Source organism: Acipenser ruthenus, chromosome 5, assembly GCF_902713425.1.
Source record: "Acipenser ruthenus chromosome 5, fAciRut3.2 maternal haplotype, whole genome shotgun sequence".
Lineage (NCBI taxonomy): Eukaryota > Metazoa > Chordata > Actinopteri > Acipenseriformes > Acipenseridae > Acipenser > Acipenser ruthenus.
This window is the reverse complement of record NC_081193.1, coordinates 32,092,821-32,115,072: the sequence shown is the minus strand read 5'-3', so window position 1 is coordinate 32,115,072 and position 22,252 is coordinate 32,092,821. Positions and strand designations below refer to the sequence as shown.

Genomic DNA, 22,252 nt, shown 5'->3' with positions numbered 1-22,252 from the left:
ATCATCCGCCATCTTAAATATGATGAATACTGTACTCAATTCATAAAATTTTACTCAACTTTTTTTTTTTTTTTTTAATATATATTTTTTTAAATCAGGTATTTGAATACTTCGAATAACTGTTGCAGCACTAGAAGAAAAAAAAAAAACCACAAAAACCTGATAAGCACTGTCTTAGGTTTATCATCTGACAGGTTTTAAATTGAGTCCCACGACCAGGGTTAATGCAATCTTCTCTAACAGGATCTTTCTTGTAAATGTTTCTCTCAAACTTTTAGGCCACACTGCCTTTGAAATAAAATACAGTACAAATGGCTGAGTGGTACAGGTTAATCCATCTCTTGTACTGTACAACAAAACAAAGGTCTATTTGAACAAAAACCCTGCAATCCATGTGCAAGGATAATCCTGCTAAGAATGCATTTAGTGGGAAAATGTTTTTTTCTTTTGGTTTGAACGTGCATTTCAATATTACAGGCATTTAGTACAGTCATGAATAAACCATTTACAGAAAAAAAAATTGTATACAATGTAGTTTTCTCTCTTTGCAGTTTTCTCCTGTCACTATTTATATATACACATCTGTATATACACACATACACTTCAGAATTTATTTTATATATATTATATATATATATATATATATATATATATATATATATATATAGGAGTAAACCGAGCTGCTTCCACTCCGGTTTGTTGCCCCTTAAAAGACGTTGCCCCAGACACAGAAATTGCAGTTTTAGCGCGGTTGTGCATTTTTATTAAAACACAAATAAACAAAAACAAAAATAAACAGCTAGCTCTCATGAGCACTAACTAAAACACACAGGAACACACTAAACAGGAAGCTGTTCACCTGCCAAAACAAAAATCAAACAAAAAAAACCACAGTTTTTAAACAAATAATCCTATTCACAAAAAGGCTTTCACACAGTACCTTTCAGGACTACGACACACAGTCGGGCTCTTCACACAGCAGCCCTGAGCAGACTGGCTGCTTTCTTTAAATACCCTGCACCTGGCTCTAATTTACAATGGTAGCCAGGTGCAGGTGATAATTAAAACAATTTAGTCTGCCACAAACACACATTTCCCATGTGCAGGGCTTCCTGCCCTGTCACAATATAAATATATATATATATATATATATATATATATATATATATATTTAAAAAATGATTGATCTATCTATCTATCTATCTATCTATCTATCTATCTATATAATATCTATCTATCTATCTATATAGGGATGTCATGGTATAAAATTTTGACGGTATGGTAACCGTCAAAAAATATACCACGGTTATCGCCGTACCGCGGTACAATATAATTTTTTGTTAATACACTGTGGTCAAGTCATCTTAAATTGCTGTAGTTAAATTTCTGCTACAAAACTTGTTGAAAATAACAAGTTTCCATCAATTTGAAAAACAAAATATTACAGCAGAATGTCTGTACTTAATTATACCACACTAATGAACTGGTCTGGCTTTGAAATCTCCATTTGCAAATGAAAAAAGGTGCTATACATTGTACAACAAATCAAATTACAGAGGCAGGGGGTTGTTTTAATAAATTTACACACACACCTACATACATAATGGAATATTGAACATGTAAAAATTAAATATGTTAATGTACAGCAACTTATTTTAACAAGGAAGTTCGCTAGTCAGTGTACTGTTAACAGCAACACGACTGCATACTTATTTTATTACAGAACAGCAAGGTGGACATGTTGCAGATATGAAGATTTACATTTTAAATCAGCAATGTTTATTAGGCAGTCAGACATTGGCTAGATCTGCATAAAAATTCACAATTCAAATTTCCTCTTGTGGAGGTATTTAATCAATACATACTGTATGTTCTACTTCGTAAAGATTATAGTGATTCCACACCAAAAAAAAAAAAAGTGTGGTGAAAACATGCTTTCTGTGTGCTAACAGTCTGATTTTCGGGAGGCAAAATAAAAACTAGGTTGCAAAGGAGAGTAGGGTATCTACAGTAATACAGTAGAGTTTACACATGCTACGTAGAAACAGAATTTGATTTCTATTTTCCCAGGACATTTGGCAGCTTAAATAATATACATAATAAAAGTTGTGTACTTACTATTCATAAGCCACTTCTCTCACACGATTTTTTAAGAATATATTCTGTGGTAGAAAGGTATAATCCTTATGCAGCTGTATTTTCTTTATGATGCAGTAGCAATACGGTACAATCTTGGCAAAACCGAACATGCAACACAATTGTTTTGTTTAGCACTGGCACAGCTTGAATTAAAACGTATTCTATACACATCACAGAATTTATAAATGACAGTATAGAAACTACCATGCAAATGAAAGCACTGCATTAATGAGGTGTGAAATAAATAAACACACATTACTATACTTTCTCCAAATTAGTGTTCAAACTATTTTCTTGGAGAGGTCTGCTATTTGCACAAAATATATAAACCAACCTAGCCCTGTGAGGCTCAGTTATATCCTCAAAATTGGCTGCCAAAAGGCAGCGGAGTGGAGTAAGCCCTGTTGGATGTCCAAGTATTTTACTAATTTCTTCCTTTAGTGTCCCAAAACTGCATGATAGTTGGACATGTCCAGAACAGATGTATTTAAGTGCCAGTTTCTGTGTTACATTTAGGGCATGCCGGAGATATCTTAGAATCAAACTTGTTTCTAAAAAGTGGGGTCCAATGCATTTTATGAAGAATTTTAAATTGTGTTTTTCTATCCTTGTTACTTATCTATGTACAGTATTTCCTACTATTGACCCAAGTATCATCATCTACTTCCAATGACAAGACATTTTGCCAGCTCATCCTATTACCATCAGCATTAGCATTACAGTTGGAATAGAGAGAATTATAAATCGAGGAGATTAATTTTAGTGGCTTAGCTGTCAGTATGATTTTTTTCCAGAAAGTTAACTTTAAGGGTGTGTGTGGTCTGATTATTGAGATTCCTTAAGATAAAATGCCTTATCTGTAGATATCTAAAAAAAAAAAGAGAATTTGGCAAGATAAATTCAAATGTCAATAATTGTGTGAGGCCTCTGCCATGCCAGTCCCCAAATACTGGATGCTAGGAAATCAAGATTATTTGCTATAGGGGCTAGTAAAGAGAAGTGTTCTTTCATCTTAAAAAATGTTTTAATATTATGCCATGTAAGTAATGTATTCCAGATAATAATTGCTTTTAAGCTCTGACATGTTTTTCTTATAGTTAACAAATGGAATATACCTAACTGCCAATGAGCCACAGCCATCAGACTCTAGATCCAACCAGTTGGAGTCAGGATCCTCCCTAACCCATTCACAGACGGTACAGCCAGACCTCCTGCCTATCCTCAGTCTTACTTTTTTACCATGCTATACAAAGCTAGTAAACATTTTACTTAAGTCTACAAACAACTTATTGGGAATTGCTTTAGGTATCATTTGTAATGGATATAAAAGTTTTGGTAAAATATTCATTTTTAAAATACTGATACGGCCTAACAATGATACAGGTAGCGTACTCCACCTTTCAAGATCTTTCTTGATTTTACTAACCACTGCAGTAAGATTCAGCTTAGTTAATTGTGAAAGTGAGGGTGAGAGCTTAATCCCCAGGTACATAAATACCTTGTTGGACCAGTGAAAGGGAAAAGATACAGGTGGAGAGGGTGTCCCTAAAACTCATATTGGCATAGCTTCAGATTTTAAGTAATTAACGTTATAGCCTGACACCATACCATAATCATTTATGATCTCAATAAGAGCTGGTATAGAGGTCTCTTTTTTAGTTATGGCCTCAATACATTTTTTAATAAATAAATACACACAAGTTTAGTCGGCTTTCTAACCAATAGCTGTTTGCTATGGATTCCAGGGGCGGGTTCAGTCTGAATGTTGACAAATCAATGGCTCAAGAGGGTGGGAATAAGGACAGTCACAGAGACTGACAGCTTTTGTGTTAACAATAAAGCAGTATACCTGTGACATTTTCATTTTCCGAAGATGGATAACTTTAACCACTTTTTTTCTCCATGTCTGGGATGAGAGGAGGTCAGTCAAGAGTCTAAAAGCTTGCATCCAACATTCAAAATGACTAACGGTATTGAGAGTAACTAATTAAACGTTTAATTACAATTAGGGCTGTGTCAGAAGGTTTGAAGGTTCGTTCGCTAGCCAGGGATTCGAAGATTGTTTTAAACCTTCGAAGGTTCGTCAAACGGGTTCACGCACTGTATTGTTTTATTTTTTTTTCTGTCAACAGAAACTGTTTGACAATGTGTGAATACTATAAATCACAAATCTGAGTGACACATAAATGTAGCAACTCTTCATGGCGCCGGATGCAGTGTATGGAGCAGTGTATGAAGTATCCAAAGCAGTGGGCTCGTATCTCTAGGCTGTATTGCTTCAGTAAAATATGTCCTGAATACCTAGTGAAGACAGTGCAAGAGAAGTGCTATGGTAGAATATGTTTGAAATATACGCTAACACTAATAATTTTAATTTCGAAAACTGAGCACCGTCCGCCCCGCCACACTCCAGCTCATGTTATCCAGAAGCAAAGTCTCAAAACCCCTCTGCTGTTTTGGATTTTTTTGTTAAATGCCCAGACAACCAAAAAAAAAAAGTTGAATGCAAACTGTGCAAGCGACTCGTATCATCATGGAGGCAAAACCAATCTCTGGGGTCACTTGACAAGCGTAAGTTCATATTATTTAGCATTATTAATATTTTTAGAAGTAGTAAAATGTGATTGATAACCTGCTTGGAACGGTGACTTAAATAAAGCTTTGCCCACTGCAGTTGGTGCTGGTGCAATGCTTACTGTATATATCGCAAGCAGGTTCAATTACATGTAAATAAACAATGTGTATTTTTATTTAAATTATAAAAACATGATTCTTGTTCTATATAATGTATTTTTAAACTACATGTGAATGTTGTATTCCATTAATATGGATTACCTAAAATAGGATTTTCAATCAAATAAACAACTAGTATGGTGACGTCACCAATAAATTATGCAAACGTGTACCATCGAAGGTACGAACCTTTGAAGGTCAAAATGTACTCTTCGTTGCAGCCCTAATTAGAATAGTAATAAGTAAACAGTAAGAGAAGCACCTGAAAACACTTCAGAATGTTTATAGATTTCACTTGGCTCATTGCTGGCATTAAAATAAGCAGGAAAACCTAAGAATTATATTATTATTATTATTATTTATTTCTTAGCCGACGCCCTTATCCAGGGCGACTTATAATTGTTACAAGATATCACATTACTTTTTACATACAATTACATTCTTTTTACATACAATTACCCTTTTATACAGTTGGGTTTTTACTGGAGCAATCTAGGTAAAGTACCATGCTCAAGAGTACAGCAGCAGTGTCCCCCACCTGGGATTGAACCCACGACCCTCCGGTCAAGAGTCCAAAGCCCTAACCACTACTCCACACTGCTGACAACAGTTCAAAAAACAAAATGCCCAGCACTGTTGTGAGAATCATATTTACAGTCTTCCACTAACAATGTAGTTCAGTCTACAAATGAAGGGTGTTTCGAAACGACCTGTTTGCTGGCATTACAATACAATAAAAAAATATGAAACAGGTTTAGTAAGTCCAGCAATGTCATGTGAGAGTAATCCTATGTACAATACTCCCCTAATTAAGTTTAGCGTTTTACTGTTATTACAATAACCAGGTGTGACAGAGAGAGAAAGAATTCGAACTGTAAATCTCCCTCCCGACCAAAAAAGGCGCTGGGTAAGGTTGATCGTATGCTTCCTCCTAGATGGACTGCCTTGACGGTAGGCGGAAACCGGAAGGTGACCATATTAGGGGGAGCGCGTAGTTGCATGTACCTGGAAGGATTCCATTGCAATCAGCTGCGGGGCGGGCCCCTATTGGAGAAACCATGGCAACGGGTTGCTTGCAAGGAGGAGGTTCTGAGTACAAAGGGGAAGCAGCTACGTTAGTACGGCCCCTTGCGCTGATGACGGCATCCAGCCGGAGCCTGTGTTTTTGTTTTGAGGGACGTGCTCCGGGTCTTAGTGCTGGCTCCGCGGCGGCAGCTCCCGACTCTCACTCCTCCTCTGTCAGAAACACAAAACAAAACAAAAACACAGGCTCCGGCTGGATGCCGTCATCAGCGCAAGGGGCCGTACTAACGTAGCTGCTTCCCCTTTGTACCCAGAACCTCCTCCTTGCAAGCAACCCGTTGCCATGGTTTCTCCAATAGGGGCCCGCCCCGCAGCTGATTGCAATGGAATCCTTCCAGGTACATGCAACTACGCGCTCCCCCTAATATGGTCACCTTCCGGTTTCCGCCTACCGTCAAGGCAGTCCATCTAGGAGGAAGCATACGATCAACCTTACCCAGCGCCTTTTTTTGGTCGGGAGGGAGATTTACAGTTCGAATTCTTTCTCTCTCTGTCACACCAGGATAAAATATGAAACGCTGATAAAAATGCATAATTAATCCTCTCAATTGTTGCTTTGCTAATTCTGCCTTGTTATTTGCTAAATTTAACAAGAGATGTGTTTCCATACACAACGTCTTTATGAAACAAACGGTGTGTAGTGTAGTGACTACATCTTTACACAGTAATGCGATCAACTTCCTTTATGGAATGTAGAGCTAGAAAAATAGATTTGCGCTCGTTTCTTCATCGTCAGATAATATAATGTAATTAAGAAACGTACATGGTTTAATATTGCTAATTATAGCTTTATTAAAAGGCAGGTAGCATGGAAAGAAATAAACTAAATAATAATTAAACACGCAATTAATTTGGCTTACTTATTTCCGGAAAGCCACTCCTGCGCAGTACAGTACCTTAGTTTTCAGCATACAAAAATGCAGTGCTTTGCCACTGCTGCCGTCTTATTTGCTTTCTTGTTCTCTACGTGTTCACGACTGGCAATATGATCTTTTAACGGTATTGACTCATTCATGATCAATGGAATGACAGCAAAACTTGCAGATAATCAGATTTGTTTTTAGGTCTGTCTTTTACTGAGACATTGCATTTTACTTTCTTCATTGGTGCAGCTGTCATGTTGAGTTTCAGCAGAGAGGTGATGAAGTCACATGATGAATAAACTCAACTTGCTTCAATTACTGTATTTTACATTTAAATGTGTATTTGACTCTACATTAATATTTTGATTACACTTTTACCAGTTTCAAAATGCTTCAGATGAAGCAGCCCTCTCCATAGAGGCAAAATTGCCAGACATCTACTTCGCCCACCCTGTACCAGTAGATTTGCTGGTGCCCGAGCGAACTATGTACAAATGTGACGTGCATTTTTACAGAGGGAAAGCAGAGAATCAGCTGCAAGACAGACACAAATATGCTTACAGTATGTTAATGCTTTGCAAGAATGCTCTCAAAACGATAGGTTTACCTCGAGATGTTGGAGTCTCGATTAAGGTTGATATTTATGACAATAACTTGCAAAACTTAGTAAACTGAGTGTGAAGGTTGTTGCAAGTTCTTGCGAAAAATGCACACATTTTAGCTTTAGAGGGAACGCTGAACATGACCTGAATGCCGTAGATCCTGAAAAAATTAATCGGGTTGTTGACAGTTAAGTTTGTGTGAGCCATAACCGTGGCTGTAGTAATCCCATTGTGGCACTGGTACAGTAGTTTAATATTAGACACACCAGCGCCTATGTCGCATTGGTGTATTTCCTAATTCTGTGTACCATCAGTTGAACAAAGTACTTTATATACTTATTTTATACATTAGAATTTTCCTGACAAACTGCAGCTCCATGTTGTTTTGAGCAAAGTACAGATCTTAATAGAATACATACTATGATATACTTTAAATTGCTATGCCTTTTATCAGCTTTTTGGCGTAATAAAATATAAAAATACCAAAGTTTAAATCATTCCGTGAAAGGAAGTGTGATTGTGTTATTTTTGTAAATTATAGTAATTTAAGTAATTTACAGTAGTACTTTTGCAAGTTTTGTTTTATAACTTGCATGATGTAGTGTACTGCAGGTCTCTAAATTGGCAAACTGGTATAATTCCACCTGTCAACAGCGAAGGGAATTATTTTTTCTTAACAAACCAACCAAACATTAAAAAAATCAAAATACAGTTCAGTTTTTTTAATTCATTTAAGACAGAGAAAACATTTAAGACCGTTGTGTTTCGTCTGCTTTTTCGAAAAGTTACAGTTTTAAATAGGTAAATATAACAAATTGATTCTATAACTAACAGCAGTGTTCGCGCTAGGCCGCGCCATTGCGCCAATGCCCCCCCTGAAATAAAAAATGTCCCGCTGGATTTCTCTTAACGCGCCCGGTGTACCCCTTCCCAGACCAGACGCAATACCAATACGCAGTAAATTAATGCATTTTGTATTACCATGACGTGTGACAACAGGCTAATCTTTTTTACTTGTTTGTTTACACTTGCGTTTTCATAATTAAACTCCTGTGTTTTTATTCTCCAGTCCAGTAGAATGCGCTCGCACCCTCCCTGGTTAGTCAGTTTCACAGTAAAGTAGCTATGGTAATATATATATATATATATATATATATATATATATATATAAATATATATACACACACACATACATATACACACACACACACACACACAGTGTATGTGATTTTATACAGCACTGTATATACATCTTGCACTGAGAAAACACCACTGGAATCGGAATAAAGGAAATTATTATGTAATACAGTTCACGTGCAGTCACGGTTTTGGTAAATAGCATTTTTAAAACCATATCATAGCAGTATTAAAATAAGTTAAAAAATATATAGCAAATCCACAAAACCAACGAAATGTATTGTATATTTGACATTTTATTTTTAGTGTTCTGTGTAACACGGGCCATCGTTTAACCTTGAAAAAAAATTAAATACAGTCCCTGAAGCAGATATACGCGTTTATCATATCAACACCACCAACGTGCCTTGTAAAAATAAAGCAACAATTGTTTTGAAAACTGTCCAAAATATTTACTTGGGGGCTAAGAATGAAAATGTAAACAAAAAAAATGCAATTTTTTATATGGAAATTGTCAAAATAAAGGGGAAGCTGGAAGGTAAGAATTTACCAGTCACGACAATGGCATTTAAATACGACTACTATTAAACTGTATAGTAACGTGGTTTCTTCTAGCAGTTTTCAAACTGGGGTACGTGAGAAAAATTCTGAAATGTCAGACAACGCATTTTATTTAATACCACTTGCCAATCTATTGCAAACTTTTATCATGTAATCAACGTTTAGTCACTAACACCAGACTGACGAGCTGTGACACAGCGTTGAGTGCACACACGACTAATTTACATATTAAATATGTATGTTTTAAATAAGCCCTGTTGTTTAAATGTCATAAACAGTTGGTCTGTCTGGGATTATAAAAAACATATTTTAAAAAACTAAAAGCCTAGTCTTTAACTAATTTTATTTCCTGTGTGCATTAGTGCCTGTAAATCGATATTTATTTTTTTTCAATGACTCGATTAAAGTTTATTGTAACTTAAGTACTACATTTCAAAATACAGAATGTATGGCCAATCAGAAACAAAGGTATTGCCATGCGGTCTAGTATTGCCATGAGTTACGTCTGGTGTGGGAGTTGAGAGTTTTTAGCTTTCAAACCAGTGAAAAAATATGGATTGTTGGCTCAATACTAGAACATTACTAGCAAAGGGCGCTCAAGACGAAATACCATTAGAGATTAAAAACACCAAAAATGTCTTGCGACTGAAGCTCTCTCCAATTTCCCTGCCATCATCAGTGAGTTGTGTGGTAACAAGCAGGGACATCCATCACATACTAGGTAAGTGCTTTATTATTGTTTTTTAAGTTAGCATCAGTACTGTACGTTTTAATCACCAAGAATTTAAAAATGCCAATAACATGTTTTCGTAATGAGGTCAGCTGTAGAGATGTGTGGACAGTGAACTTCTCTTTGCCTTCTTTTCTGTAATTTTATTATCAATAAAAATACATGATTGCCATTTGCTATCATGGAATAGTCCTATGTTATTTCTGAGTGATTTGAGGCTAGCACGGAGGCTTCGTTGATTTTAATTAATTAATATTTACAATAAAATGATGTTTCCAAAAACTAGAAACCTGTCTGAGGGACTATTTTTAGCTAAAAGTAAATACAATATATTTTTTTCTTTTAGAATACTGTAACTTTTATATTTATATCCATCACACACTCCAAGGCTTGTGCATTTTGTTGTATCATATTTTTGTACAGACCTTTTTTCTGTTTTCATTTTATGACTCTCAGTGGACTACATTTTTTGGAAAGGGGTACGCAGCTTAAAGATTGAAAACCCCTGTTCTAATATGATTTGGTACAATGAATATCCTCTACTCAGTGATACACCAGCATCACTGTGACACATTTCCCAATACTTTCCCCAAAAGTGACAGTGAGTATTGTAGAGACACCTTGGCTGTATCTACAGCTTTACAGTTTTATTTTTTATTCAGAAACAAAAGGTCAGTAAACTCTGCTGGCATATTTAAAAACAAACAAAAATAAGAAATGGTGGTTGGTTCTGAATCAAACATATTGACCCCCTCACTGAAGAAAACGTCCCCCTAAAATTTTGAGAGGGGGCCACATTGACCCTCAGTCTGTAAGTCCTGGAGCAAACACTGTAACAGTATTATTAAACAAATTAATCTATTCTTAAAAGAAAGGAATTAAAATATCAATTTAAATATTTGAGTTATTTATTTTGTAAAGTTCATTGTTGTTTTTTTTAAGTATTTATTTCAAGTTGAATTGCAGGTTTCCTGTGAAAGTGCTGAGATTTCTGAGGGTGGAGCAAAGCACTGGGCTTCGGTTTTTGAATGTGCTTTTGCAGGTTTGCAGATTGTTGGAAGGTTTGCTGCTGATTTACAACTATTGACGGCTGGTGGACATCAATAACTAAAGGAGTTAAGACACTGGAAAGATGTGAAGGCCATTCTCGTTTGTTTGGCTAGAGATGGAGCCAGTAATTTTTTTTAAACAGGACTCGTTTTTGTGATCTGTTATAGCCATTATTTCATGGGTTTGTTGTGGTTCTGACAGTTGACAGTTATACTAGATTTTCTTTTTGGCGGATTGATACCTTACTGTACTTTATCAGTGATGGTTTTGTGGACATTCTGAGGGCATTTCCTGGCCATTAATGCCCTCTACAGCAACCAATCAGAAGACAGCATTCCTATTTTATTCACCTGACAGGTTTATAATATGTTGTTTATTTAAATACAAAAGTTTAGTTTTTCTAAATAAGATACTATAATAGAATTCTAAATTTCAGGAAATAAAGTGCTCCGATTGGCTTTTTTTACGCAACATCATGTGCATCTGATTTTAAATGTAGTTTGCCAATCTTCCTGTGACCACTGGCATCACATTTCTGCAAAATGTCTGTTCTGGGAAGATCAATCTCATCTCTGTGACAGTGCAGCAGGGCAAGACCACAAAGCCGATCTTCAGACATGGAAGATGTTGTCCAGTCCTTCAAATAATCAACAAAAATTGATTAATTATTTGCTTGCATTAGAAGAGCACTACTTAAAATGCAGCTCAATTATATTTATTCCGCCACCTTTAATCTGCATGTTATTCTCTGGCGTAGAAAAGGTCCTTTTTGGCTCGTTTCACTTTTTTATAAAAATAGTCAGCAAAAAACATATTTAAATGCAGCATTTGTCAGAATTAAAACCCCCAAACTCTAGATAATTTAAATACTGATATTAAATTAAAAGACAGTACTGCACACGTCGATCGAAGCAACTGTCTATATACCTGCCACTCACAAAAGGAGAAAAGTGGGAGCTATGCAAAGACTCAACATAAGTAAATAGATACAATTTAAGCATACGGTATGTCGAGCTGCACACTGCTTGACTCAACATGAAACGACCATTTATACACCCGATTTCAACTGTGTATTGGCCAATTCACGGAGCCCAATTTTTTTTTCAGATATTCAAGGTTTTTTTTTTGTTTTGTTAGTGTTTTTTAGTTTTTTTTTTTTTTTTTTAAGTGCAGTTTGAAACACTAAAACTGTAACTGCTTATTTACACGTTTTATATACTTTGGTTGGTAAAGTTGACGTTAAAATCACTGTTTCACCCAGCACAATAACCACGCTCTGCACCTGACATCTAACAGCTGTAGTAGGTACCACTGAAGAAAAATTCACATTTCAGTTTTTTGCTATGCATTAAAAATTCTGCAAGTAGGGGCTAATTCTGTGTAATTAAATAATTAATGAGTATTTAATAGCATATATTCTCTTCAGTTTAACAAACTAAACTCAGAAATCTTATTCCTGCATGTAACATACAAAATGCAGAGTAGCTGTGTTACCTTTATGGATGAACTGAAAAACCAAAAAACATGTCGATCATAAGATGGACAAATAATTATAATACACACTGTAATACAATGTAGAACAGTATTTCCTACCGTTTTGGATTCGTTGTGGTAAACATAAGGAAATTAAAATAAGGGGATAATGGCAATTGAAACATACTCACCTGAAAAAGGTTTTACAAATTGTTTTGCAGATTGTGCCAGGCTTTCTACGTTTTTTCTGGACTCTTTTCTGAGGTGGCATTATTAGGCACGGTAGAAATCCATGTGCTTGAAAGGTGTTTGTTGTTGTTTTTTCCCTGCTGATGTGACTTAACCACACAACCATCTTTTTTTGGGGGTCCTTATCTAGGCGTCTATTTGCTGTAGTTGAAAGGGTACTGTGGCCATAATGGCCATGAATAGACATACATTTTGAGGGGCACTGTGGCAATTGAGATGGGCACCCCTGGCAATTGCCGCATGACCCCCGTTAATTTCGAGCCGTTACTGTGATATTAAAGCTACCACTTTTTTGGTTTACTTATTTACACCGTCCCATCCCTAATCTCTACCCTATGACACTTCAAATTCCACCAAACAGAACAAACCTATTTAAGTGAGTCACTTCTAGCCAGGGGGAATCTTCGCATATTAAAAGTCACAGAAAACCAATTATTATTAATTACAACAGCAAAATTGCATGCATCAAAACAGGTTTAGTAGCTTTTCTAGCAAGCTGTGCAATGCTGATCAGACACCCTTTCCTAACACCCACCAATAAAGACAGATAAATGAAAATCACATCAGGAGATCACTTAGTCGGCAAATATCACTAGTTGGCCGGATGCTACTTTAGGTACATAAAGCAATATGACAATCTGTGTCCTGAATCCCCAGCACAAATACTGTATGCATCACATGTAACTGCCAGAATACCAAAGACAATGCAGAAGCAAAGACTCTTCAATTTGTTTAGTCACTGGAAACAAATTATTTTTATTATTATTATTGATGAAATGACATGGGTTGCTGAAAAATAAGCTTTAATATGCTCTTAATCAACTTTTTCACGATTGGAATTAGAAGTAAACTGTACACACGTTTTTATATGTTTATTTTACTCTCTGGGTTTTTATTAAAATGGAAGCTTTAATGCAGAGCTGGGATTTCTCCAGTTTTCCTGATCTGATAGAAGACTAATCCTGGCAGAAAGCAGACATAGGCACCATTACAAATAAAACTTTAAACATCCTAGATACATTTATATCTGTACAGCCGGCAGTGTGTCTGTCCACCGCCCCCAGACTGTCTATTACTTTTCAATTTGGGGCCTGCCAGCTGAGTACAGCGCCGGGTGGAAAGTTTTTTAGGGTACTCTGATTAGGTATATAAATAAATGAATCCAACAGCAAGCGCTGAGGTTCACAAAGTCATTCACAGCTCTGTTAAATTGTGGGAGTTGATACAGCTGGATTTCTAGCCCATGTTCGTTAAGTAATTTGTTTTTCTTCAAATCTATGTTTAAATGCTGTCAATGTTGCAAAGGAACTGGCATTCCATTTAACTTTACTAGAGTAAGATACTGGTGCTAAGGCTAACAAAGGAAAGTGGAAAATGTGGCTAACTTCTAGTCTTAGCTTTGGAGCACCAATAAAACAATGTACTGCGACTTTGTGCATCAAATGGTTACTGTATTCTAAATAATTTAGGCGTTCCTCCCAACTGTGCAATCTCCAAAAAATAAACATGCATTCATACACACTCGTATAACCAAATAATGTTAACATGAACTCAAAAAAAAAAACGTATACAACCCCCAACATGATGACACTAACTCATAAGGGCTTTTTTTTCTTATTTTGTAATCACCCCTCCTCCCCTCTCTAGTAACGCTGTCCAGAAACTCATACACACACTTGAAAAATTTCAAATTTTTGGACCCTGACGCGCACCGCTATGCAAGTTGAAGGGGAATAGGTTTAGCAGCGAGCGGGCCTGTCCCATAGCAATTTCTTACCGTCTCCGCCGCCGCTCCCCGGGCCACCTTCAACACCCGAGACACCGCCACCGATTCTCCTCAGGGCCGGGGGTGCTGTATCAGAGAAGCGGAGGTGGAACTTTGGAAAGTGGTAAAAACAGCACCGTGGCCTTCAACGTTTTCCTGAAGTAGGAGGGGGCCAGTACCACGTCGTAGCCCTCCGCTGTTTTAAATTATCGGGTTTTATTTTGACAGTTCCTCCGACTTTTTTTTTCTCCCCCTTTATTTTCTGTTTTCCTTTCTCGCTTCCAGCCCCGATACGAATCAAAATACTGTCACACAATATGGCGGCTACCACCTATCGCGAGATTGTGCTCTTCTTGCGCTAGGCTAAGAACATTGGAAAATGTGTAGGGAAAGAAAAAAAAAACTTGAAAAAGTTTTTGTTGTTGTTGTTGAAGTGGAAACTGTTAGACACGTGGGGGAAGAAAGGTGGGAGTATAGATTTGTGGAGGGTTGGCAGGTTTTTAGATACAACATCAGGTGAATTTCTAATACTCTTCACCGTGCGTTGACACAGATTTGCAATTTTTTAAGTACATTGTAAACGGGGTTATATTTTATATAAACTAATACTATAAATGAACGTAAAAGTTCGTGTTGTTACTTAATTTGTTACAGAAGAGCTGCTAAGTATGTCTGCTATGTAAATACGAGACATTATTATTATTATTATTATTATTATTATTATTATTATTATTATTATTATTTAGAATAAATGCCATTAGCAAGTGACATACAACGGTCTGTTGCTGTATTATCGCAGCGCCATCAAAAATGTTTTTTAAGGAGGGGTTGTGCTGTTTCAGCTTTCCCCCAGATGGAATGCATCGTTACTACAACTACTGTACAACATGTACAGTACAACAGCTTACCTCTTGTAACGTGTTCTACTGTCAACTGAAAACTGCGAATTGTCAGATACTCCATACTTTATAATTATCATTCTATAAAATTACTGAAAGACAGTAGTGTATATAAAAAATGTTTAATATACTATAAGGGAACTGTCTGACCTTTTATATGGAATTGTGTTATGTACAGATATGTGTACATAACACAATTACTCAAAGAAATGTGCAATCAAGTTTCTGTTTGTGAAATCTTTCTGCGGCTTGCAGATTACACGATACAGTTGTAATCTTGCGACATCTTTTATTTAGTATTATATATATATATATATATATATATATATATATATATATATATATATATATATATATATATATATATAATAGTGCCTTGCAAAAGTATTCAGACCCCTGACCAATTCTCTCATATAACTGAATTACAAATGGTACATTGAAATTTCGTTCTGTTTGATATTTTATTTTAAAACACTGAAACTCAAAATCAATTACTGTAAGGTGACATTGGTTTTATGTTGGGAAATATTTTTAAGAAAAATAAAAAACATGAAATATCTTGCTTGCATAAGCATTCAACCCCCACACATTAATATTTGGTAGAGCCACCTTTCGCTGCAATAACAGCTTTAAGTCTTTTGCGGTAAGTATGTACCAGCTTTGCACACAGTGTCGGAGTGATTTTGGCCCATTCTTCTTGGCAGATTTGCTCCAGGTTGTTCAGGTTGGTTGGACGACGCTTGTGGACCGCAATTTTCAAATAGTGCCACAGATTCTCAATGGGATTGAGATCAGGACTTTGACTTGGCCACTGTAGGACATTCACCTTTTTGTTCTTGAGCCACTCCAATGTTGCTTTGGCCTTGTGCTTGGGATCATTGTCCTGCTGAAAGGTGAATTTCCTCCCAAGCTTCAGTTTTTTAGCAGACTGAAGCAGGTTCTCTTGCAGTATTTCCCTGTATTTTGCTCCATCCATTCTTCCTTCAATTTTAACAAGATGCCCAGTCCCTGCTGATGAGAAGCATCCCCACAGTATGATGCTGCCACCACCATACTTCATTGTACGGATGGTGTGTCTTGAGGCACACATAGCGCTTTGAGTTTTGGCCAAAAACATCTGACCACAAAACCTTTTCCCACATCGCAGCTGCGTCACTCTCATGCTTTCTGGCAAACTCCAGACGTGCTTTCAGATGGTACTTTTTGAGTAACAGCTTCTTTCTTGCTACCCTCCCATACAGGCCAGTGTTATGCAGAGCTCTTGATATGGTTGACTGGTGCACCATTACTCCACTCCCAGCCACTAAACTCTGTAGCTCCTTCAAAGTGATTGTTGGCCTCTCTGTGGCTTCTCTCACAAGTCTCCTTCTTGTTTGAGTGCTGAGTGTTGAGGGATGGCCTTTTCTTGGCAGTGCCTGGGTGGTGTGATGCAGCTTCCACTTCCTGATTATTGATCCAACTGTGCACACTGGGCTATCCAAACACTTGGATATTATTTTGTACCCTTTCCCTAATCTATGCATTTGTATTACTTTATCTCTAACTTCTGTAGAATGCTCTTTGGTCTTCATTTTCCTTCAGATTCACAGCCTGACCAATGATCCTTCAACAGTGGGGTTTTTATCCAGAAAGTGTGACAGCAACTTTAATGGTGCACAGGTGGAGGCCAATGGTAAGGTAATTGTGTCCTCGTTAGGGCAATTTCTTTCATCGGTGTAAACTGGGAGCTTCCACAGCACAGGGGTTGAATACTTATGCAAGCAAGATATTTCAGTTTTTTATTTTTCTTAAAAATATTTCCCAACATAATACCAATGTCACCTTACAATAATTGATTTTGAGTTTCAGTGTTTTAAAATAAAATATCAAACAGAACGAAATTTCAATGTACCATTTGTAATTCAGTAATATGAGAGAATTGGTCAGGGGTCTGAATACTTTTGCAAGGCACTGTGTATATATATATATATATATATATATATATATATATATATATATATATATATATTAAATGTATTTCCACTGATGAAACAAAAAAACTACTTAGGCAACCATTATACTTTTTTTTGCAATGTTTATTCATTGGTTTTGTTAATGTGTTTTGTGTTCATTTTGTAAATAACATGATTTGTTCTCCTTTCAAAAACAGGAGTTAATTAAAGGATGGAGGAAATGCTTTGAAAATAAGGCCCTGCGTCTTTTCAAGGGAGGTGAGGTTAGGTTCTCATCCCTATAATATCATTAAACACCATTAGTGCATAAAAATGCATTCCACACAAGTAGAACAAATGCCTACTTAACATCCACTCCCACTCATAAGCCTTCAACAAAGAAAAGGAAACACATGCAGTATGTATCACATACTTTTGTAGAAATTGTAGATACCCCTCAGATGTGTATTCTAGCAAAGCTACATGTTCCCATTGACAGCCAGTTTCAGTCAATGTAGACAAGACAACACATTTGGCAAAATTTGATCGAGAGTTGATAGTAGGCACTCAGTTGATCAGATATTTGTAACAAAAATTATCAGTAAGAAATATAGAGCATATACAGTACTTAACGCTATATTAAATCTTCTAAATTAGGTGAATGAGTACTTTTTTGTGATTGAGTTAACCCCACATTGACAAGCAGCTCGTAAAAAATTATTATTATTATTATTTATTTCTTAGCAGACGCCCTTATCCAGGGCGACTTACAATCGCAAGCAAATACAAATACATTCAAGTGTTACAATACAACTCATACAATAAAAGCAAGAAATACAATAATTTATTTCAAGTGTGAAAAAATGTGGTGCATAAGGTCAGCAAGCAAGTGTGGGTGGTTGTCATTACCTTAATTGAGTGTGAGAGGAACAAAGAAATGGCACAGGATCCAGGGTACCAGGCTGAACAGGAATACTGATAAAAAGCCATGCTCCACAGATGGGGCATGAAGGAGCAAAGTACTGTGTGTATGAGCAGCAAATAAAAATAAACAGAAACACTCCGTTGCCATGCAAACAAATCTGCATGAGCACTACAACAACTATAACAAGAGGAATGAGTATGACTCAAATTACATCAATGTATAGTGGCAGCAACAAGTATTCATACAGTCCATCATTGTGTCATTCTTTAAATATCAGAGCTTGTAAACTGAATGCTCATGAAATGTGTAGGAACCAGAAGAACCTCCCTTTCTCAGAGCACATCTCACTCATGACTTAAACATCCCTTGTCCTTTAATCCTGGGTTTCTTTTGAGCGGCTTTGGCAAATTGTGTTGTGGTTTTGTGATATGTACTAATGGTTAGGCCATTTCTCTTGTGATCTCAGACTGATACAAATTGGAAAGGCAAGTGAATTCGCACACTATGCCATTTAACCCCTTTACTCTTAGCTCAAAATCAACAAGTGGTGTGGGTTACTTGATTCTAACATAGCTCCCCCATAACATAGGGCTTTGTAGCTAAGTACTATAGCAGTCTAGTAGTAATCAGGTTTAACCTGAAGTGTTGTGGGCCACTCTTATGTGAACTTATACAGACATGTAGAAAGATACTGTACACTGTAGAGTATGATACCTAGTTATACCAAATTAGGCTATTTACTGGCAGTCTTGTTTTTAGTTTTGTTTATGTTATTTTGTGTTATTGTCTCTGCACAATAGTGCTTAAAGCAATGGCAGGCAATTTGTTCCAATACAGTGTCACTGTAAATGTGTTTTTCAATGTCAAAAATACAAGGGTGTTGCTCACTTCACTTGTTGCAACTTGTTGCACAAATAATTCAATGCTTATTAGCATTAATACAAGCAACACTATATTCACACCCTTTTAATTTGGATAGCACACATTCCTGTCATTTTTATCGACTGACTCTTTGGTAAATGTTCAACATAGGCGTCATTCACACTGGGTTTGTTTCAAACGGTCTCAATTCGGTTAATTTGCTTTGAAACAATGTATCCATGTACTAGCTGTTCACACTGTCCTTGTGTATAAATGAACCAAGTTCGTTTGGATGCAAACTGGAGTTTGTTTTCTTGGTTCACTTCTGTGTTTTCTAAGGACTCAGTTCACTTGTGTTCACATAATAATCAATCAAACTCGGTGCCTTTCTTATGAGAAATGGACCGGATTTGCAATGTGGAATGAAGAACAGGCATACAAGGACATATAGATCCACTAGGAATGTGATCTAGATCATCGACATGAATTTTGCCTAAACGTATTTGTAATGTTGTCAGACTCCCCCCGCACTTTATGTACAATGTACACTTTCACCTTCACACGTCTGTATGCATATAAAATGTTCTTATAATACTGTAAGTGTTCGGTGGCTACTTCTAATCAAGTTGAGTTTATTTATAAACACAATTGTGTATTGGGTAGGCCGGGAGTTCTATCATAATTGTAAAGGTTTAATACACATATAAAGAACTGTTATACACATGGTATACATATATAATATAACTAACAACAACAAACACAAATGGCACCTCAATCGTATTTATTTATAGCCTACAATCGTACATGCTAAAATGCATACAAAATTAGATATCAATATAAGAAAATAAATTTCAACCAATATACATACAGACGTGCTCAAATTTGTTGGTACCCCTCCACAAAAAACGAAGAATGCACAATTTTCTCTGAAATAACTTGAAACTGACAAAAGTAATTGGCATCCACCATTGTTTATTCCATATTTAATAGAAATCAGACTTTGCTTTTGATTTTTTATTCAACATAATATTGTAAATAAGAAAACAAATGAAAATGGCATGGACAAAAATGATGGGACCCCTAACCTAATATTTTGTTGCACAACCTTTAGATGCAATCACTGCAATCAAATGTTTTCTGTAGCTCTCAATGAGACTTCTGCACCTGTTAATAGGTAGTTTGGCCCACTCTTCCTGAGCAAACTGCTCCAGCTGTCTCAGGTTTGATGGGTGCCTTCTCCAGACTGCAAGTTTCAGCTCTTTCCATAGATGTTTGATAGGATTCAGATCAGGACTCGTAGAAGGCCACTTCAGAATAGTCGAATGTTTTGTTCTTATCCATTCTTGGGTGCTTTTAGCTGTGTGTTTTGGCTCATTATCCTGTTGGAGGACTGTCACAAAGACGGCCGGAGTGGGTGGCGTCAGACCAGACAGGAATACACACACAGACAGAGACGGTGGTGATGATGAGCTGAGTGCAATGGCTGCACTCAGCGTTTATTTAACAAATAAAAGGGTTGTAAACAGCACAAAACAGGACACGGCACTGGTAGCCAAAAGAAACATATAAACAAAACGGACTAAACACTTAACAAACGGTGCACGGAGACAAACAAACACGGTGAGTACAAACAACTATTATATTTACGATCTTTCTATTTCAATTACTCCTCTCTCTCTCTCACCCGTTCTCCACTCCCGAACACCTAACCCCGACTGAGTGAAAATGTGCATCTATATATACTGTTGTGCTGGGATTCAATTACTAATTAATTATTCACTTGAATCCCAGCACGTGAATTAATTCTGTGCAACCCCGTGCTCACATATTACATTTAACCAGCACGTGAAGTGATTTGTGCTCTCCTCGTGCCTAAATACAAATCTACACTTTAAATATACGTGAAACACAGACCCGTTTATATCCCGTGTACCAATCTATACACCAACATTAACACACGCACGCAACATACAAATGCACACAGGGACGGGGCACATTGCCACATATACCCCCCCTTGTGCGCAGCACACATGGCCTCAACGGCCACCTCCCCCCTTAAAAATCCAGCAGTCCAGGACAAAGTCTCGGGCTGGGAAGGGAGGCTTCAGTGGGCCCTTGGCTGGCAATGCTGTCAGCACCCCTGCCGGTAGTGGCACGGCTGACAGCCTGTTGGTTTGCTCCTGCAGCGAAACTGCTGCAGTGGGAGCAGGTCTCCGGACCTCCCCCACGATCTCCGGCAGCGAAACTGCTGCTGGGGTTGGTGGTCTCCAGACCTCCTCCCCCTTCTTCGTGGCCGGCAGCTCCCCTTTCTGGGGCTCCGGCCACCGTACTCCCTGCGGAGGTACGGGCAGCAGAGGCAGCTCCTGCTCCTCTGCTCCGGGCGGTGGCGGAGGCAGAGGCAGCTCCAGCTCCTCTGCTCCTGGCGGTGGTGTAGGCAGAGGCAGCTCCAGCTCCTCTGCTCCTGGCGGTGGTGGAGGCAGAGGCAGCTCCAGCTCCTCTGCTCCTGGCGGTGGTGGAACCAGCAGGTATTCACCCTCTGCTGGTGGAGGTGGGAGGGGCCAGCAGTCCTCCCACTGCGGTGGAGGTGGAACCAGCAGGTATTCACCCTCTGCTGGTGGAGGTGGGAGGGGCAAGCAGTCCTCCCACTGCGGTGGAGGTGGAACCAGCAGGCATTCACCCTCTGCTGGTGGAGGTGGGACCAGCAGGTATTCACCCTCTGCTGGCAGCTTGGGTCCTAGGGCTGTGGAAGCCCCGACTTCCCTCTCTTCGGGCTGTGGACGCACCGACTCCTCCCTTTTGGGCTGTGGACGCCCCGACTCCTCCCTGTTGGGCTGTGGACGCACCGACTCCTCCCTGTTGGGCTGTGGACGCACCGACTCCTCCCTGTTGGGCTGTGGACGCACCGACTCCTCCCTGTTGGGCTGTGGACGTTCGGGCTCCCCCCACTCAGGCGTAGGACGTTCGGGCTCCTCCCACTCAGGCGTAGGACGTTCGGGCTCCTCCCACTCAGGCGTAGGACGTTCGGGCTCCTCCCACTCAGGCGTAGGACGTTCAGGCTCCTCCCGCTTGGGCTGTGGACGCTCAGGCTCCTCCCGCTTGGGTTGTGGAGGCAAAACCAGCAGGCATTCTTCCTCTGCTGGTGGAGACGGGGACAGCAGGCATTCTTCCTCTGCTGGTGGGACTGCTACCTGGGCTGCTGTTCCACTTATAATTGCCTCCAGGTAGCTGAGGACCAAACCCACACCTTCCTC

At 38.2% G+C, this 22,252-nt stretch overlaps 1 protein-coding gene across 3 annotated transcripts in view; it reads right to left on the bottom strand.

Moving 5' to 3' along the window:
* Nucleotides 1-14,761, bottom strand: part of LOC117403068 (TGF-beta-activated kinase 1 and MAP3K7-binding protein 2-like) — a 61,852-nt gene extending 47,091 nt beyond the window's left edge. For all 3 annotated transcript variants that reach the window (XM_059023990.1, XM_059023989.1, XM_059023992.1), the window contains exon 1: nucleotides 14,398-14,761. The gene's annotated coding sequence lies outside the window, so the exon portion shown is untranslated. The remainder of the gene's footprint in view (nucleotides 1-14,397) is intronic.
* Nucleotides 14,762-22,252: the final 7,491 nt, after the last annotated feature.